A 17,821-nucleotide genomic window follows, 5' to 3' on the forward strand; every position below is an offset into this window, starting at 1 on the left:
GGCCTGCCCTCGGGGTGGAGAAGCGCCTCCTCCTCACGCCCCCTCAGCCTGCGCCGCCCCGGGAATCCGCCCCGGCCCCTGCCGCCATGTTGGGTCGGGAGAAGTGACTGGGACCGGCCGCCGACCCGGACGGCCGCGCGGCGGCCCGGAGCCCGCGGAGGGGACGCGGCGGGGCGCCGGCGCCGGAAAGCGAGGGGCGCGGGAGCCCGGCCGGCGCGGCGCGAGTTCCGGTGCGCGGGCGGCCGCGCGCAGGTAGCCGCGGCCCCCGCCTCCGCGAGGAGCGCAGGGGCGGAGCCGGCGGGAGAGGAGGTGGAGAGCCGGGCCGAGGGGAGGGCAGCCCGGGAATTCCCTCCTCCCGAAGTAGCGAGTCCCGGGCCGGCTGTGCCGTCGTCGCCGCTGCCGGGCGCCCCGGGACGAGGAGGTGGAGGAGGGAGAGGGCCCGTGGGCCTCGCCTCCGTCCGCCGCCCCCTCCCCGCCAGCCCGAGCCGCCGCAGCCCCGACTCATGAGAGCGCGGCCGGAGGGCAGGTAAGGACCTGGTGGGGCTCCGCGGGCGGAGGCGGCCGACCCCAGCCCGCGCAGCGCTAGGCCCCGGCGCCCGGAGGCGCCGCCGCTCCCCGCCCCTTCCAGCCCGGAGTCGGGAAGTTGGGGAGAAACTTCTCCCCTCCCCCGGCCCGGCTTGCCCGGCGGGCGTGTCTCCTCCTCGGCGCTACCTGCTCGCCCCTACTCGGTCTCCGCCCTAGTCCGGCTTGGGATCCTCAGAGCGCGGGGACTACCCCCCACCTCCCGCCCTCGTCTTCAAAGTAGTGTGGGCCCCCGGTGAGGTGGAGGCGAGGCTTATTTTTGTCCCTACAGCCCGAAGTACGGGGCGAGGGCAGTGGCCCCCTTCTGTCCTAGGGGTTGGGGGTCTGCGTGTCGGCTGACGACGGTGGCAGCTGCGCTGGGAGGACGAGGGTGCACGGGGCGAGTGGGAGAGCCTCTGGCTTCACTTGGTTTGATTGAAAACCGCAACATGTTAAAGTTTTCCTTTGTTTTGGATTGGGGGTTGGGAAATATACTATTCAGCGTCCACTTTTACAGTATCATGCCGCTCTGCCTCCCATTTGGTTCCGTTCTCTGCCCACATGTGTTAAAGAAAATTTTGGTTTAAAGTGTGTTTTCCTTGATAATTGCTTCCAGCTTTTGCTTTATTAGGCGTGGGCAGAGTTTTAAGCAGCTCTTCGAAAGTCGGGTCTGATATAGGGACTGCTTTAGTTTTTGTTTGTAGTGAGTAGGACACAACTTAATTCTGATTTGGTTGGATTATTTCCCGCATAATTAATTGAAACGGGCATGTAATGATATAGGGTCTAATCATTTATAAGCTATTAAAGTAAATAATGAAAATCTTTAGTAGAATGACAACTTTCTGCCGTTTATTCCACTGGTGTGTGTTTTCACGTAGATGATTTCACTTATATAGGATATGATTGCATTACTAGTATATTTGCTCGTTATAATTGTAGGATTATAGCGCCAAAGATATCTTGATAATTTTTAGTGTTTTTAAACCATCCTGTTAAATTTCTAAAGTTAAATTACACACTAAGGAAATTCGTACTAAATGTGTACATGTGACTGTACATTGAAGGAAAAGTACATGGTAAATTTCTAATAACTATCACAATGCTTGGCACACAGTGAACAGGAAACAGTTTGAATGGCTAGGTAATAAAGGAGTGTCTTGTATTAGAAGCCAAGGATCTTGTATGCATCACAGATGATTTTCGTATATTGTACTGTAAGAAAGTTTTATTTTACTAAGCCATTTATATGTTTTTTTTTTCCTTACAAATATGTGAGACCCCTGCCATAGTTGACATTTAAGAAAAGGAAATTAAATTGTGTTTTAATTTTTGGACATTAGCTAAACTTCAGTGGAGATTTTAAACACAGGTTGACAATTTAGAGGGTCCTAAATTTGAAAAAGACAATTGCTTTTGATGTGAATCTAAATTCAAGACAGTTTATATCCATGTTTCCAGGATTAAAGATAAAAGAGCTCTTAAAATATCTACCCTGCTGTAACCACTGTAATGTTATAATAGCTTTAATTTTGCAGTTAGTTTTTGCTGACTTCATAAACCACAAAATTGACTCCTTTCTGGTCAACTGAAAGTGAAATTACAGCTTTGACCTATCTTCCTGGGATAGGTGGAATTTGTCTTAACGGTTGAAGTATAATATTAATATATGGTCTCTTTTTTTTTAGTTCAGGAAATTCTCAAGCTAAAAAATCAATGTTCATGCAAATAAAACTCTTCTGTGGTATGTAATGGTAAGAGAATAAATGTGCTAAAAGAATACCAATGACCCAGTATAAGTGAAATATTACCAACCCGTGGTATGAGACTTGTTCATCAGAGTGCAAATTTGCATCATTTTAGGCAGTAAATAATTTATTATGATGGATTATTTTTCTTTTCTTTGTTTCTTCCTTTCTTTGAGATGGGTGGGGTCTTACTATATCACCCAGGCTGATCTGCACCTCCTGGGCTCCAGTGATCCCCTGGCCTCCCAAGTAGCCAGGACTACAGGTGCACATCACTACACCTGACTTTGGGTAATTTTTCTTTACAAATTCAGTGTAGGCATCATTTATTAGTTTTGTTAGCATTATATTAAGAAAGAAGCCTAATATAAAAAAATTTTTTAAGCAATTCTAAGCTCTGGTGTGTAAGAATGCGAGCTTGGGTGATAAAACTATATATTTTTTAAAAACCTGCAAGGAAATGATTCTGTAAAAGTGAAAATATGAGGTAAGGGAGTAGATTGTGATTGGGACCTGGCTTCTGAAGTGGTGGCAAAGTTCTTTTAACCTGGTGAGGGTTGCAGGGGTGTTGGTCTTAGTTCATGAAGCCATACATGCGTTTCTATGTGTGTGTTTTATTTTACGTGAACCTTTTTTTAAAAGACGTTTCTGTGTAATGTACTATATAAGGTGCTTGGATTAAGAATTTAATATTTGGTGACTGACTTTAGAACACTGCCTAGGCTGTCCTTTGCAAACAGGATTAGACTTACTAAATCATGATTGTCATATACCAGCTAGTATATAAGACTACCTCGAAAAAGTTACGTACTCGCTTCCAAATGTACAATAGCTAGAGAATTTTGAAAACAAAATTTTACATGAAGTTCTACTTGGTTTTCCTTAATATGTTAATTTGATAGAAGACATCAGGTTTTAATTATTTTAAATACTCTTCAGCTTGTATGTTGTAAGTGACAAATAGGTAATCAAAATATGTTGAGTGAATGGATACTGTTCTGTCATCAAATACCCTGTTTTTCAGAAGATTGTGTAACATAGCAGTTAAAACTCAATTATGGCATAAAGGTAGTAAATCTTGACTTTTATCCATTTCAGTTTACTAGGGCAGTAATTTTTTACATCAGTAATTTCAGCCTTAGTTTTTATATTCTTAAGGATGTCATGAAATTCTCAGCATAAAATAAGTTTTTGTTTAAGATTTATGAAGATGGATAGCACCTGAAGGAAGAATATGTTTTGTTTCAAAAGAAAACAAATGACAGTATGGTGCTGGAGTTTCAGAAATGCAGAGAATCATTGCTTTATGCTGTTTTACTTGCTTTACGTAATGGCTTGCTGTTTTAGTTACTGGTGTTGCTTTGCATTGTTGTAATGTAGAGTTGAAGAAATCACATCTGTGCCAAATTCTTATATCACAGGAACTGTCAGTCATGTTATAAAGTGATGTTTGTGGCTCTGGCTTTGTTGTGTGAATATTTACAGGAAGTTTCAGTAAGATCATCTATTGTTCAGAACCCTACATGGTTTAGGTCACCTTCAGTTCACATTTAAACAGGTTTATGATATAAATACAAGTTCTCTAGCGAGGTACAACTGCTGTTCTTTAAAGGAAATAATCTGTTCCTGTTAAAGTATCTTGACATCTTATTGGTAGTGTGCACGGCAGTTTGTGTATGGCTATGGTAGGGTATGTATTATCTCTTTTCTTCCTCTCAGCTGCTTCAGTGCCACAATTAGGCTGAGTATTGCTCAGCTGCAGCTGCTGGGTGATTATGAACCATCCAACTCCTGTCTAAACTCAGAGGCAGATTTAGCAAAAGGAGCTATAGTAACAGCAGAGGGTGAAAGAGAAGAGCCGGTGCTGCTGCCAATACCATTTTAACATGTTTGTATGCCAAGGAATCCTTGGCTGCAGCAGCACTACTGTTGTCTTGGAACTAGCAGACTCGGCAGTATATCCTGCTTTGGATTGGGTTTACCTTTAAGATCTGGAAGCCCACTCCAGGAAAGACAGAATCATGCAATTTCAGATTATAGAATGATGTACTATTGACGTACTAATGGACTGACTTACAAACCTCTGTGTCTCAACTCCCCCTAACCCCAACCTGGAGTAGCAGTGCCTTTCAGTTTCTGTTGCTTGAATGTACAGTAAGCTGTGAGACCGAAGGTTCCTTGAAGCATATAGCATATACTCCATTTTGCTTTAACCTCTGATTCTTAGAATTGCTGCTGTTACTGTTGTTTGGGGACTGGTAGGATTGCTGACATGCAGGTTCTCTGGACTCCGTACTTTCTCCTAGGAAGTGGAAGGCTCTCGAGGGATTATTTCTAGAACTGTAGTTACTTACACATTGGATATCCCCTGTGGCTACCTGAATTTTGCAGGTAGGAACCCTGCATTCTTTTCCTTTTGTTCTTTCTTTATTTCTGGTGTTTGAGAAGATGGACATCAACAATTGCAGATATAGTATCAGCTATATATGGCAAACCCCAGCCTGGAAGATGCCACAGGCAAATTTTGCTGCTTCTGAAATGTTGCTCCGTTTATAAACATGCCAAGCAGATAGCAGCAGCATGTTGTCCTCTCTCTTACCAGTACTGACTACTGAAAATCTAAAGACAACTTCTTTTACTAATGCTGGCTTTGAAACTTGGTGGTTCAGGGTTTGGCTGATTTGGGATGGGGCTTAAAGAGTATGAGAGAAGCAGCACTCACACTTGTGTAACCAGAAGGAAGAAAGAGGTACAGGAAGACTATACACTTGAACATTAATAAATATACATTGTCATTGTGGCACACACTTAGCAAGACATTGGCGTGATGACCTCTTTGTGCTCTCACAAAAGCCCATGTCAGAGCACCCTTCTCCTTGCATTGTAATTACTTCCATGCTTGTCTGTGATTTTTGACCTAGTGTTCACTGTGGTGAGAAGCTGTTTTATAGTAATCTTTGAGAACAGCCCCTTGCACAATAAATATTAAATAAATTTTGAATTATATATGGGGATGTGGTTCTGGGTGTATTTATATGACTTTATAACTATAGTCTTTTTCTATATACAACAAATACTTTAAGTACACTTCTACTAAAATATTGTAAAACTAGCTTAGTGCTTTTGCATAGGTTGAAGTTAAATAAATTCTTTAGATTTTGTTCTGAAGGTTTTGTTCTAGACGGAAGATGATTTTATAAAATAGTTTAAACAATCTTGCAAATGTGAATTTAAAGGTCATTTTGATATTCCTAATATAAACTGGAAACTCTTTGTAGTTGAAGTTAAATTAGTCTTTAATAAGATTTATTTTAAATAAATCTTTTTTACTATTTTAGTGAATAAAGAAGGTCCAGATTATGCAAAGGAAAAAAAATCCTAGATTTTTAAGAAATGGATTTGCTACACAGTAGTGACAGTCATTACAATTCTAATTATGACTTATGTTTGTGTCCACCTAGAACAAAAAGAAGTCCCGATTTTCTTGCTGTAATGTGTATAAAGGAATACATAGTTTGTAGGATAAGACTGCTGGGTTATTGGGGGTGAGAGTAGGGACAGGAAGGAAGTGCTAGGAGGAAAGTACTGACCACTGAAACTTCATGCTTGTCTGGTTTTCAGCCTCTGTTCCTAACAGTATGTGGAGTCTAGGTTTTCTTTAGCTGACTGACGAGGATCTTCATTTCTCTGATTTTTTAATATAAGTTTCATTTCTTAGCATTAAGTGGAATTTGGGGTGAGGTGGAAAAAGTTGATGGTTATTATGTATAAGTTAATACTTAACATTGTTTCATGGCAAGTTTATTGATTTCTAACATTTGTTCTGATGTGACTGGTATTTTACAGAGAAGGATAATTATAAAATAATAGCAATCAGGCATTTGGAAAGAAGCAGAGAAGGCAACATGGTGAAATAAGGAAAAAACTAGAAGGTAGAAGACCATCTGGATTTTAATTCCATTTCTGACAGTGAAGAGCTACATGGCCTTGGGCAGTTCAGTAAACTCATTAGGCCTCTGTTTTGTGATTTGAAACGAGAGGTAGTTGGGCCAGATATTTTCTAGTAGTTTTTCAGCCTATATAACTGTGTGCTTCCACTACACAATCAAAGATTTTGTAATGCAGTCATGCACTCTGTCTCACTCTGTCACCCAGGCTGGAGTGCAGTGGCACGATCATAGCTCACTGCAACCTTGAACTCCAGAGCTCAAATGATTCTCCTGCCTCAGCCTCCTGAGTAGCTGGGACAACAGGCACGTACCACCACCACACCCAGCTAATTTTAAATTTTTGTAGAGATGGGGTCTTCCTTTGTTGCCCAGGCTGGTGTTGAACTCTCGGCCTCGAGCGGTCCTACTGCCTCGGTCTCCCACAGTGCTGGGATTACAGGTGTGAGACACAGCCCAGCCATTTTTTAATCTTTTGTACTGTATCTTTCTGTACCTTTCCTAAGTTTAGATGTGTTTAGATAAACAATACTTACTGTTGTGTTAGAATTGCCTGCAGTATTCAATACAATAGCACGCTGTACAGTTTTGTAGCCTGGGAGCAATAGGCTATACCTTATAGCCTAGGTGTGTAGTAGGCTATACCATCCAGGTTTGTATAAGAACAGTTTATGATCACACAATGGCAAAATCACCTAACACATTTCTCAGAATGTATTTCTGTCATTAAGCAACACATAACTGAATTGATAAAACTGTAAGGAAGTGTTTCAGAGTCTAGAATTTGGAATAAAATTAGATATCAAATAAGTAAAAATTGTAGTAAAAAACTGACCCATGGACTTGGCATTGAACTTTCTCAGACAAACACAGTGTTATTCCACTCATTAAGCAAACATTTATTAAACCTATGGTGTGATGTTGTAAAAATGATTAAGGCATGACTGCTGCCCTCTAGGATTCCACGGTTGAGGTGGAACTGGCTATGATTATCAGGCTGTTAGAAGTTTTGTAGATTGGTAGATCTTTTTAGTGTGATAATCCATTATAATACTTTTGGGTTTTGATGGCATTAAGTGTGTCATACCTCTGAAACTGTAATAAATCCCTTTGCACTGGAAGGATTTAGCCTCGAGTAAATGGATTCAGTTCTCTAGGCAGAAAACTTGATTTAATATTTTTCTAGACATTAGTTCATTGCAGATGTTTTTGATGCAGATATACAGGCTCCACAACACTTACACAGAGGTTTTATTATGAGAAGACAAATTTGAAATCAAGGCTTTTTAAAAATATTTCAGACTCTTGCAATAAAATTAGAAAAATAACATACTGAAGTAGATAGTTATGATGTCACTTAACAGGTAAGCATGGCTATTTGGATGACAACTTTTCTACATTGTGTCAAGAAAATAGCCACTATCATGAAAACTCGCTTTTTTTTTTTTTTTTTTTAGGACAAGGTTTTACTCGGTTGTAACAGCTGGAGTGCACTGGCTCCATCATAGCTCAGTGATCCTCCTACCTCAGCCTCCTGAGTGGCTGGGACTACAGGTGCGTGCCACCATGCCCACTTGGCTCACTTTTTAAATTTTTTTGTAGAAACATGTTTTTGCAATATTGCCTAGGCTGGTCTCAAACTCCTGGCCTCAAAATGATACTCCACCTTAGCCTCCCAGAGTGCTAGGATTACAGACATGAGCCACCACCGCACCAGGCCTCAAAACTCACATTTAGTTTTTTTTTAATTGACAAAAGCATAGACTACTTGTTCTAGATATTTGCCTTTAATACGTATACGTAATATTTAGAACAAACAGGCAGGAGCATTTGAAAATGGTTAGCTTTTTAAGGTTTGTAAAATAGATTTTCTAAAAAGAAAGAAGAAAAGGAACAAACTAGAATTATAGGTAGATTGTGTTCTGAAAATTTATCAATTCTCTGAAAATCAAAATCTATTTTCCCAGAGAAAGTCTTTTCTGTAATGTAAGCCTTTTGATTTGATTTCTAGGCACCCCACTGCACTTAACCTATAAAAACCCAACAAAGAGGTGTAATAATGTTTTGGTGGTAAAATGTGTTCTGATCAAGTTTTAGTTTTTGTTTTTTTAAGTCTTCTCAGCTCTTTGGACAAGTAAGTGCTTTGGCCTACAAGTGCTATGATTATGAGGTGGAGGAACTGATAGCCTTGCTAATCACCCTCCCTCCCCACCTTCCTAGCTCCTCCCTATTTAAAAATCGCTCTGTTATGACTTCCATACTGGTATGCTTAGACTGTCTCAATGAGACATTGCTGTTAAGCTGAAGTTAAGTACAGAAGCCTCCCTGATTTCTCCCACCTGCTTGCTAGGCATTTATGAAACCTACCTCCTGCTCTAACCCTACAGGAGATAGTGTGAGTGATAGAAGAGCTTCAAAAGATTGAAAGTGAGAAACAAAAATAAGGCTTGGGAAAATGAGGAGTGATGTAATATGGAGTTAATAACTTTACCTTCTGTGTCCTTTTTATTTTCTACCCATTTACTCCCTCTGTTAGGCATGGGATAGGGAAAGAAGAAAGCCTGTCCTGTGACAGGTGCTGTGCTGTATTTTCATATGCATTTCCACATTTAACTTGAATCTTTGAAATGTGTTTCCAGAATACATAGGAAAGTCATAGACAAGATAGGTGTTTATTACAGATGAAGAAACTGAGGATCAGAAAGTATGTGTCGTTTGCTAAGGTCACATAACTAGTGGTTGGATAGAACTGGGATCTGAATCTGAGGCTGACTGACTACAAGCCTGTTCCCTATACCATGTACCTTTCTTAGGAATAAGGAGCAATGGTGGAAAGGGCATTTTGTATCTTTTACCTTCTCCATTAAACCATACATTTGAATTGTTGGCAAAGAATTTTCAATTATACTTTGTAATGGAAGTGGCTTTGTGGTACATGTTTCATAATAGATGTCAGATATTAATTAAGGTCAGATATTAATGATATTCATTAGCTGAAAGAGATGAGTTATCACACTAATAAAACTGTAGCAAATGTTGTTCTTTTGTAAGTTTGGGTTTATTATGTAATGGAAAAGATAGTATATACTAAGTCCAAAGCATTCTTTATCTTTTTATAAAATAAGATATTCAACCCAGATTAACAGAGTGTAAGCATGTTTTCCTAATCAAGTTTCTTTTTTCTCATCTTTTTAAATATATACAACTGACCTCGTGTCATCTTTTTCTATCTAAATTTAATTCATCAAATGAATGAAGCAACATGCAAAGGATGGGTTATTGCACTAACTAAACTATAGCAAATGCTGCCCATTTGTAGGTTTGTGTTTGTAAAGTCTGTATACAGTTAGTGTCTCCTTGTGTCTCTCTATATATACACTATATATTCTCACATAATAATATATGTATATATAGTTTGTACTCAAATCTGAGTCTTCTGCCTCAAAAGCTGGATGAAATGGCTACTGTACAATATTGCCTTCATTTCTGCTAATTATATCATTTATTCCTAGGTGAGTTAGTACAAATAAATGAAAGGTCTTTGTTGCTTAATGATTCTCTGTCACATTTCAGACACATGCTGCAGGAGAACCACTTTGTAATTTGCCCTGTCAGCAGATAGCAATTTCCTATGCCTCCGTACAGACTCAACAACCATTCAAGGCTGCACTTCCTTCTGGAGGAGACAATAGGATTCTTCCATACTGGCTTGTTCCTCATTATTATAGTGTTTCATACTGCTTTGTTCCTATAAATCTTACTGTAACATAAACGCCTCCCTTGTGGAAGAGTCTGTCTCATCTAAAGCTCAAAGTTAAGAATTTTATTTGCTATTCTTTTGCCACTGTGTCAAGTTCTTGCATTGACAATGATTTCCTTTACCACCTTCCAAGCCTTTTCTTCTTACGCTTCCTTTTATTCTTCAGTTGTATCCAAGAATGTACCCTTTGTCCTCCCTAATAAGTTGGAGCATTGTTTTCTAGTGGGAATACTAGCTTGATTTTGTAGCATTATTATCCCACAGAGGAGGATAATCTACAGTACAGCTCCTTCCATGTCATTCCAACAGTTTATCATTGCCCGTGTTTATTAAGCCCTCACATAAAGGTTGGCAGATAGGTTTTAAACTGTTGTTGTGCCAACTCTAAATGACTGGTATATCTGACACTGGAATTTAAGCTTCATTAGGGTAGGGATCTTTGTTTTGGTTACTGAAGTTACTCTAAGTGTCTAGAACAATGACACATAGTAGACACTTATTAAATATTTTTGAATGTAGGAACTGATACATGGTAGACACTTACCTTTGAATTCAGGAATGTGCAAAAGTCAGCAGGTAATGTGTGCCTTCCATGGGCATTGGGAGAAAGGAATATAAACAAGTACCTCCTCACTAAAAACTCACGCATTAACCACAGATGTTTTTTACTCAAGACTCCTTGGAGGCCAGGCACGGTGGCTCACGCCTGTAATCCTAGCACTCTGGGAGGCCGAGGCGGGTGGATCGCTCGAGGTCAGGAGTTCGAGACCAGCCTGAGCAAGAGCGAGACCTTGTCTCTACTAAAAATAGAAAGAAATTATCTGGCCAACTAAAAATATATATAGAAAAAATTAGCCAGGCATGGTGGCGCATGCCTGTAGTTCCAGCTACCCGGGAGGCTGAGGCAGTAGGATCGCTAAAGCCCAGGAGTTTGAGGTTGCTGTGAGCTAGGCTGACGCCACGGCACTCACTCTAGCCCGGGCAACAAAGTGAGACTCTGTCTCAAAAAAAAAAAAAAGACTCCTTGGAGTGGCAGGCCTAGTGCTACACTAGTACCATTAATGACCAGGATGAATTCAAATAAGGATTTTACTTGAGTCTGTTCGAGAAACTGAGGTTTAATATGTCAGTGACTTGTAAATGTGAAAGAGCAGTACTCAACTATCCCTAAGGATGGTTAACCCGCTTACAATAAGGGGGTTCTGTTTCTTTATATCATAATCTATAAATACATGTCAAGCAACCATGCTTCTTAAAAACTAGTGCACATGCTTCTTAAAAACTATGTTACATTGATGTAAACAAGTCATATGGATATATCTGGGTATAAGGAGAACTGGGAAAAGTAGTCCCTGGCAGGACAGCTATTTCCCAGTGAGAATTTTGTGTCATAGAAGGAAAGAATGGATTTGTGGTGAATTAGTGGCTGTCTTTGCCACAGGAGGGGACAGGAAGTAACCCAGTAGTTGAACAAGTTAGACATTTATATGGAAATACATTATTTGGTTGTACAAATGTGGTTAGAATATTTATTTGGAAGGTGGGGGCATAGATGATACCATCTTAATTCAAGCTACAATATTGGTATAAAAGCAAACTATTAAATAGTTATGATGGAAGTCTTCAAATATCCTGACGTAGTAAGAGTATGGTTTAAGATTCAAATGGGCAGTGTACCACTGAAAGGAATGAAAAGTCTGAAAATGCTCCAAACCTTTTACATGAAAAGTTTAGGAAGCATTCTGGTGGGAGAAGGGGTCAGAATAGAACCAGGAGTATATTTACATTTACATAGTACTTCCAGTGACTGAGGAAAGATATTAATTAGCCATATCACAGAATTTGGTGGGGTAGCGGCAGGTAGAAATTAGGGTGGAGCTAAAGCCCAATCCCCACCCCAAGTCACCTCACCACCTCCTCTTTTTCCCCACCCTCAACCCCATGGCTACTTCTACTGGGGCTTCGTTTTTGTTTTGTTTTATTTTAATGAATAGAGTGTATAAGTCATAAGGAGGAACTGATAATAAAGATCAAGTAGAAGAGAGGGCCATGAACCTCTTAGGATATTGTCAGAGGATAAATAGGATTTTTAGAATGACTGATGTTTAGAAGGAAGAACTAATGACAGTATAGATGATTCTTACAGATAAATTCACAGCTGGAATAAGAAGGAAATCATGAATCTTCAGTTTAGGAAAGTTAAAATAATAGATGACAGAGAATACTTAGCATATTTCCTTTTTGTCTTCTAACTTATGTAACAAGAGGTTGCCTTTTATTTTAAGTTTATTTTATTTAAGTAATTAATTTTTTTTTTTTTTTTTTAAACAGAGTCTTGCTCTGTTGCCCTGGGTAGAATGCAGTAGGTGTCATTGTAGCTCACTGCAACCTCAAACTCCTGGGCTCAAGTGATAAAAGATTGCTCTTTAAATTAGATAAACTAGAACAAAGAATAAGAAAATAGACAGTAAGAGGTCATCTAGTTTTAAATGATTTCAAGTCTCCAGGTCCAGAAGAATTATATGCCAAGGTTCTGAATGACATTTCTGATACTCCTAGGGCCCCACCAGTAACAGAGAAATCATGAAGATGGGTTGACATCCCAGAAAAATGATTAAGTGATGCCTTAAAGGGTGAATTTTAATAAATGCAGGCACTGAAAGTTGCATTTGATTCCTGACAGAATTCTAAAACAGTTTGCCAAACAGATGTTTGTTATTATTTATAAGCAATTGGAAGATTATAAAGAAGTAAATTTTAACAGTTACTTGTCCAGCAGTGCTTTTTTAAATCATTGAACCGTCTTATCTCTGGAGTACACTGCATATAGATCATTTGTCAGTGGTGTTTTCTTGTGTTGGTGAGTGGTCAGACCTGATAAGCTTAGCTTCCTTCTAACAGTATGGTTCACTGATTCCTTTTCTACTTTTTTTTTTTTTTGATCTGTTTTATCTTCCTCTTTCTATAATGAAGTCTTCTAATAACATGATAGTTATTGCTTTATCTTTTTGGTAATATTCAAAGCCAGGCATAGTAACAGGCTTAAAGTTCTTTTTATGTCTTTCCAGTTTTTTCATTTAGGGTGTTGAACTGGAATATATAAACGTGATTGTTTATCCATAAAATCTGTGAACATTGTTTTTTTTAGTTATATGTACAAATAAAGATACCTTAAAGTTATTTTAATTCACTTTTTGAATTGAAGACTACTGTGCATCTGACCATGTGGTGAACTGCTTATTCATAACCTTTGCCATAACCTATAAGAAAAAGACAAATAACCCAATAGTCCATAATAAAAATTTTCCAATTGTCCTAATAATGTCCTTTATAACAAAAATACAAAATCCAATCTAGAAACACATGTTGCATTTAGTTGTCATGTCTCTTTAGTCTCCTTTAATCTGAACAGTTCTTTATCTTTCATAACACTGGTATTTTTGAAAAGTAAGACTGCTTGTTTTGTATAATGTACATCAATGAGAATTTGTCTGATGCTTCCTCAAGAGTAGATTTAGATTATGGGATTGGGGCAGGAGTACCACATAAGGGGTATTGTGTCCTTCCTAGGACAGCACACCAGGAGGCACTGCATGTTAGTCTGTTCCATTAATGGCAGTATTAACTTTGATTGCTTAGTGAAGGTGATATCTGTCAGATTTTTTCACTGTAAGATTAACATTTTTCTTTTTAATTATTAAGTTGTAGGTGGGGAAACAGTTTTAGCTTTAATTGATGATTCTTGCCTGAATTAATTGTTACAGTAATAGTTGCAAAAATAACACTTTTCTGACTATCTTACTCCTATATATTTTTTTCTTTTTTTTCCTTAATTTTTTTTCCAATTTCTTTTTTTTTTTTTCCTATTCTTCACAGGCAGATTTCATGATGGAATTCTTCTATATTTATTAGGTGGGATTCTGTAAGTGAGAACCTTCCCTTCTCTCTCATTTATTATCACAATGACTTAAGGAGTCTTCTAGTCAACAGGTCATAATCTATTAGTGTCACTATTTTTTTATGCTCAAATTTATTCTGTATTTGGCCACCAAGAGCCTCTTCAAACTGAGGAAGGCAGAAGAGTCAAAGAAATGTAATAACAAAGCAGGATCAGAAAGAGACAACATAGCTGGCTTTAAAGATGGAGGAAGAAGACCATGAGCAAAGGAATGCAGACAGTACCTAGAAACTAGAAAAGGGCAAGGAAACTTAATCTCTTTGAATTACCAGAATGAAATGCAGCTCTGCTAATGACACCTTGATTTTAACTCAGCGAGACCTGTGTCAGACTTCTGAACTGTCAGATTTTAATAAATTTGTATTAAGCTACTAAATTTGTGGTAATTTGTTTTGTTATGGCTGCAATAGAAAATTAATGGACACTGAGACAAGATCTCCTGAGCTCACACACAACTCAGACTCTGCCACTTACTAATTTGTGACGTAGAACCAAAACCTACTTCACTTCTCAGGCCTAAGTTTCCTCATCTGTAAAACAGGGATGATAATAACACATATTATTGTCTATATTAAATGTTAGTGCATCTAATGCATTTACTAATATATAACTGTATTATTTAAATTTTAATATGGTGAGCATATAGGAAATTTGCAGTTAAAAAGAACAATGAAAACTTTTACTGGAAGGCTGAGGCTGGAGGATTGCTTGAGCTCAGGAGTTCAAGACCAGCCTAAACAACAGCAAGACCCTGTCTCTACTAAAAATAGGAAAAATTAGCCAGGCATTGAGGTGGGCACCTGTAGTATCAGCTGCTCAGGAGCCTGAGGCAAGAGGATCACTTGAGCCCAGGGGTTTGAGGTTGCAGTGAGCTACGATGATGCTACTGCTCTCTAGCCTAGGGGACAGAGCAAGATTCTGTGTAAAACAAAAAAAAAAAAAACAAACTTTTAATTTGAGAAGAAATTAGGCATTATATTTAGTAAATGTCCTATGGACATTTAGAATTCCAAGAAAAGTTTTGTCCATATGTGTGATAAAATATATCTTAAAATGAGCATTTTTTTTGTTAATCTGAAATTTGATTAGGAAAATTCCATCAATACCATGCCTATTTTATTTAATGTAAGAAAATGAATCTTTTCATTATCCTCAAAGGAAAGAGCTGAGTAACTTTTAGTGTTAATTGTATGTTACAAATGTTAATACCAGGTGAAAAATTAACAGCATGTGATACATATATAGAAGCTTAGAAAAATCTGTCGGAGTGGGGGATGGGAAGCAGATATGCTGTGAGCTCACTGGCTTCTTACTGTTTTATCCTGTTTTTTTTCAATTCAACTAACTTGAGCTTTTAGATTGTTATAACACTGCATCTATATTTACTGCTACAGTGCTATAAAAGGTTATATGATGATTTTTCCCACTTTTTTTTCCACTTTATTTAAAAGAGATTTCTTTTCTGTTTGGTTTAGAACAAGAGTTGGGGAAGAGATTTAGAGTGTGCTAGCTGAAGTTTTAAAATGTATTTTTGAGATCTTTTCCCAGCTTTCTCTTTGGGTCTTTAACTAAGCTAAAGTATGCTGTATGAGTCTTAACATTTTTAGAATGTCCTTAAGTCTTTTTCTTTTAAAAAAAAAAAAAAGTTTGCCTTTGTAGTCTGTTTTGCAGCATTAGCTATTGAGATTAGAAATTTAGAAAGATTTTTTTTTTTTTTTTTTTTTTGAGACAGAGTCTTGCTTTGTCCCCCAGGCTAGAGTACAGTGGCATCATGGTAGCTTGCTGAAACCTCGAACTCTTGGGCCCACGTCATCCTCCTGCCTCAACCTCCCAAGCAGCTGGGACTGCAGGCACATGCCACCACACCTGGCTGATTTCTTCTATTTTTGGTGGAGACGCTGCTTGCTGTTGTTTAGGTTGATTTTAAACTCCTGACCTTGAGTGATCCTCCCACCTCAGCCTCCTAGAGTGCTAGGATTACAGGCATGAGCCACCAGGCCCAGCCTAGAAAGATAAAATTAATGAGGAAAAAAATGATCCTTTTTACATGTTCTATGTTGATATCACACATTTTCCATTAATATAAAATTTCAAATCATAGAAGTATAAATTTAAACTTGTGACTAATTGCTAATATATTCTTATTGTAGCTAATTCACTTAAGTAAAGTAATTCTCTTGAAATGTTAATAATTTTCACTGAATAGATGGAGTAGTGAGCCCTAAATGTTTTGATTGCCTAGACTTTCTCATTTTTAGGAACTTTCCCACCATCTTCTGGTAAAAATGGGATCTGCCATGTTCCAGCAGTGATCTTGCTTCTTGGGATCCCAGAAAGGGGCAGCTGACCCAAGGCACACCAAAGTCCTTTAGGAATTTGGAATTGATACTTAGAGTCCCTCAGTGTGGCTCTAAAATGAAGATCATAACTCTAGAACTGTTGGCAGGCATGTTTTACCATGTGAAGTAAAGAGCCAAAAAAGTGCCACAGAAGAGAAGCAGATGAGCATAGTAGCAAAGATGAAAGATGCAGAGAGACAAACGTATGGAGGGCTTGGAGGAGAGATGGGAGGGAGGTGGGGGGACCAAATAGTTGGGGACGGGAGAGGATATGGGGAAGGCAGAGAGTGATGGATTAGGAGAAGGAGAGAATGAACAAACTATTGTAAATTTCTAGTACTCAGGTTTCTGGATCTGGTTTTCTCTTACGACCTTGAATTCAGTGAGACACTCCTATAACCTTTATAATAATTCCCCCCCCCCCTTTTTTTTAACCTACCTCCAGTCAGTTTTTTTCCTTGCAGGCAGAAGTCTTAACCAATGCAAACACCTGCTTTTGTTAGGGTATGTGCTGATTGCTTTGCATACGATATCAGTTAATACTTACAACCTTGCAAGATAGGAATTATTATTCCTGAAAAAAAAATGAGAAAATTCAGGCTTAGGAGAGGTTAAGTAATTTGTTCAAGGATTACAGTAGCTAATAAGTGACGGAACCAGAATTGAAATGTAGATCTAACTCCACAGTTTGTTTTCATGAACTCTGAAAATATTTATTGGGCATCACCTATGGGCCAGACACTAGGCTAAGCAGCCAGAGAGACAAAAACATTTTGCTGTCCCACAGCTTACAGTTCAGAGGAGGATAGAAACAAACAGGCAGTGACAATTCAGTATAGTAAATGCTGTGGGGGAGGAAATAAAATGTGCTATAAGAGCACATGGGAGGTCAGGAAAGATCATTGAACTTTTAAGCTCAAACCTGAAGGTTGTGTAGTCATAAGCCAAGCATAAGCAAAGAGGTAGGTTGTGCCAAGTATTTATGAAAACAATATGGTGCATTTGAAAATCTAAAAGAAATTTAGTATGCCAGAAACGTTAGACTGCAAGGAGAGGAAAAGAAAAGAGCCAGGAGAGGTAAGTAAAGCAAATCATGCAGGACCTACTATTTTATGCTAATGAGTTTGGATTTTATTTGGGAAGGAAGGTGGGGGCCAGGCTGATAATCAGATTTTCTTTTTTAGAAAACACAAACATTCTTCACATTACAGCCAGAAAAGATTGAAGAACTAACAGCAGAGGCATGGAAATCAGTTAAGAAGGCTTTTGCAATAAACCAGATAGTAAACGATAGTAGCCAAGGGAAGTTGTGACTAGTTGGGGGAGAAGTGGAAGAATTTTAGAGATTGCGGGGCAGTATGGCCAGATCTTGGTAACTGATTGGACACATGGGGCATAGGAGGGTGTCTTAGTTCATTTTCTGTTGCTTATGATATAATAACGCCTGAAACTGGATAATTTATAAAGAAAAGGAATTCATTTATTACAGTTCCGGGGACTCAGAAGTC

At 38.8% G+C, this 17,821-nt stretch overlaps 1 protein-coding gene across 1 annotated transcript in view; it reads left to right on the forward strand.

The window, feature by feature from the left end:
* Positions 1–272: 272 nt before the first annotated feature.
* Positions 273–17,821, forward strand: part of YES1 (YES proto-oncogene 1, Src family tyrosine kinase) — a 66,030-nt gene continuing 48,481 nt past the window's right edge. The window contains exon 1 of the mRNA XM_045527896.1: positions 273–526. The gene's annotated coding sequence lies outside the window, so the exon portion shown is untranslated. The remainder of the gene's footprint in view (positions 527–17,821) is intronic.

The sequence above is a fragment of the Lemur catta genome, chromosome 16, assembly GCF_020740605.2.
Source record: "Lemur catta isolate mLemCat1 chromosome 16, mLemCat1.pri, whole genome shotgun sequence".
Taxonomy (NCBI): domain Eukaryota; kingdom Metazoa; phylum Chordata; class Mammalia; order Primates; family Lemuridae; genus Lemur; species Lemur catta.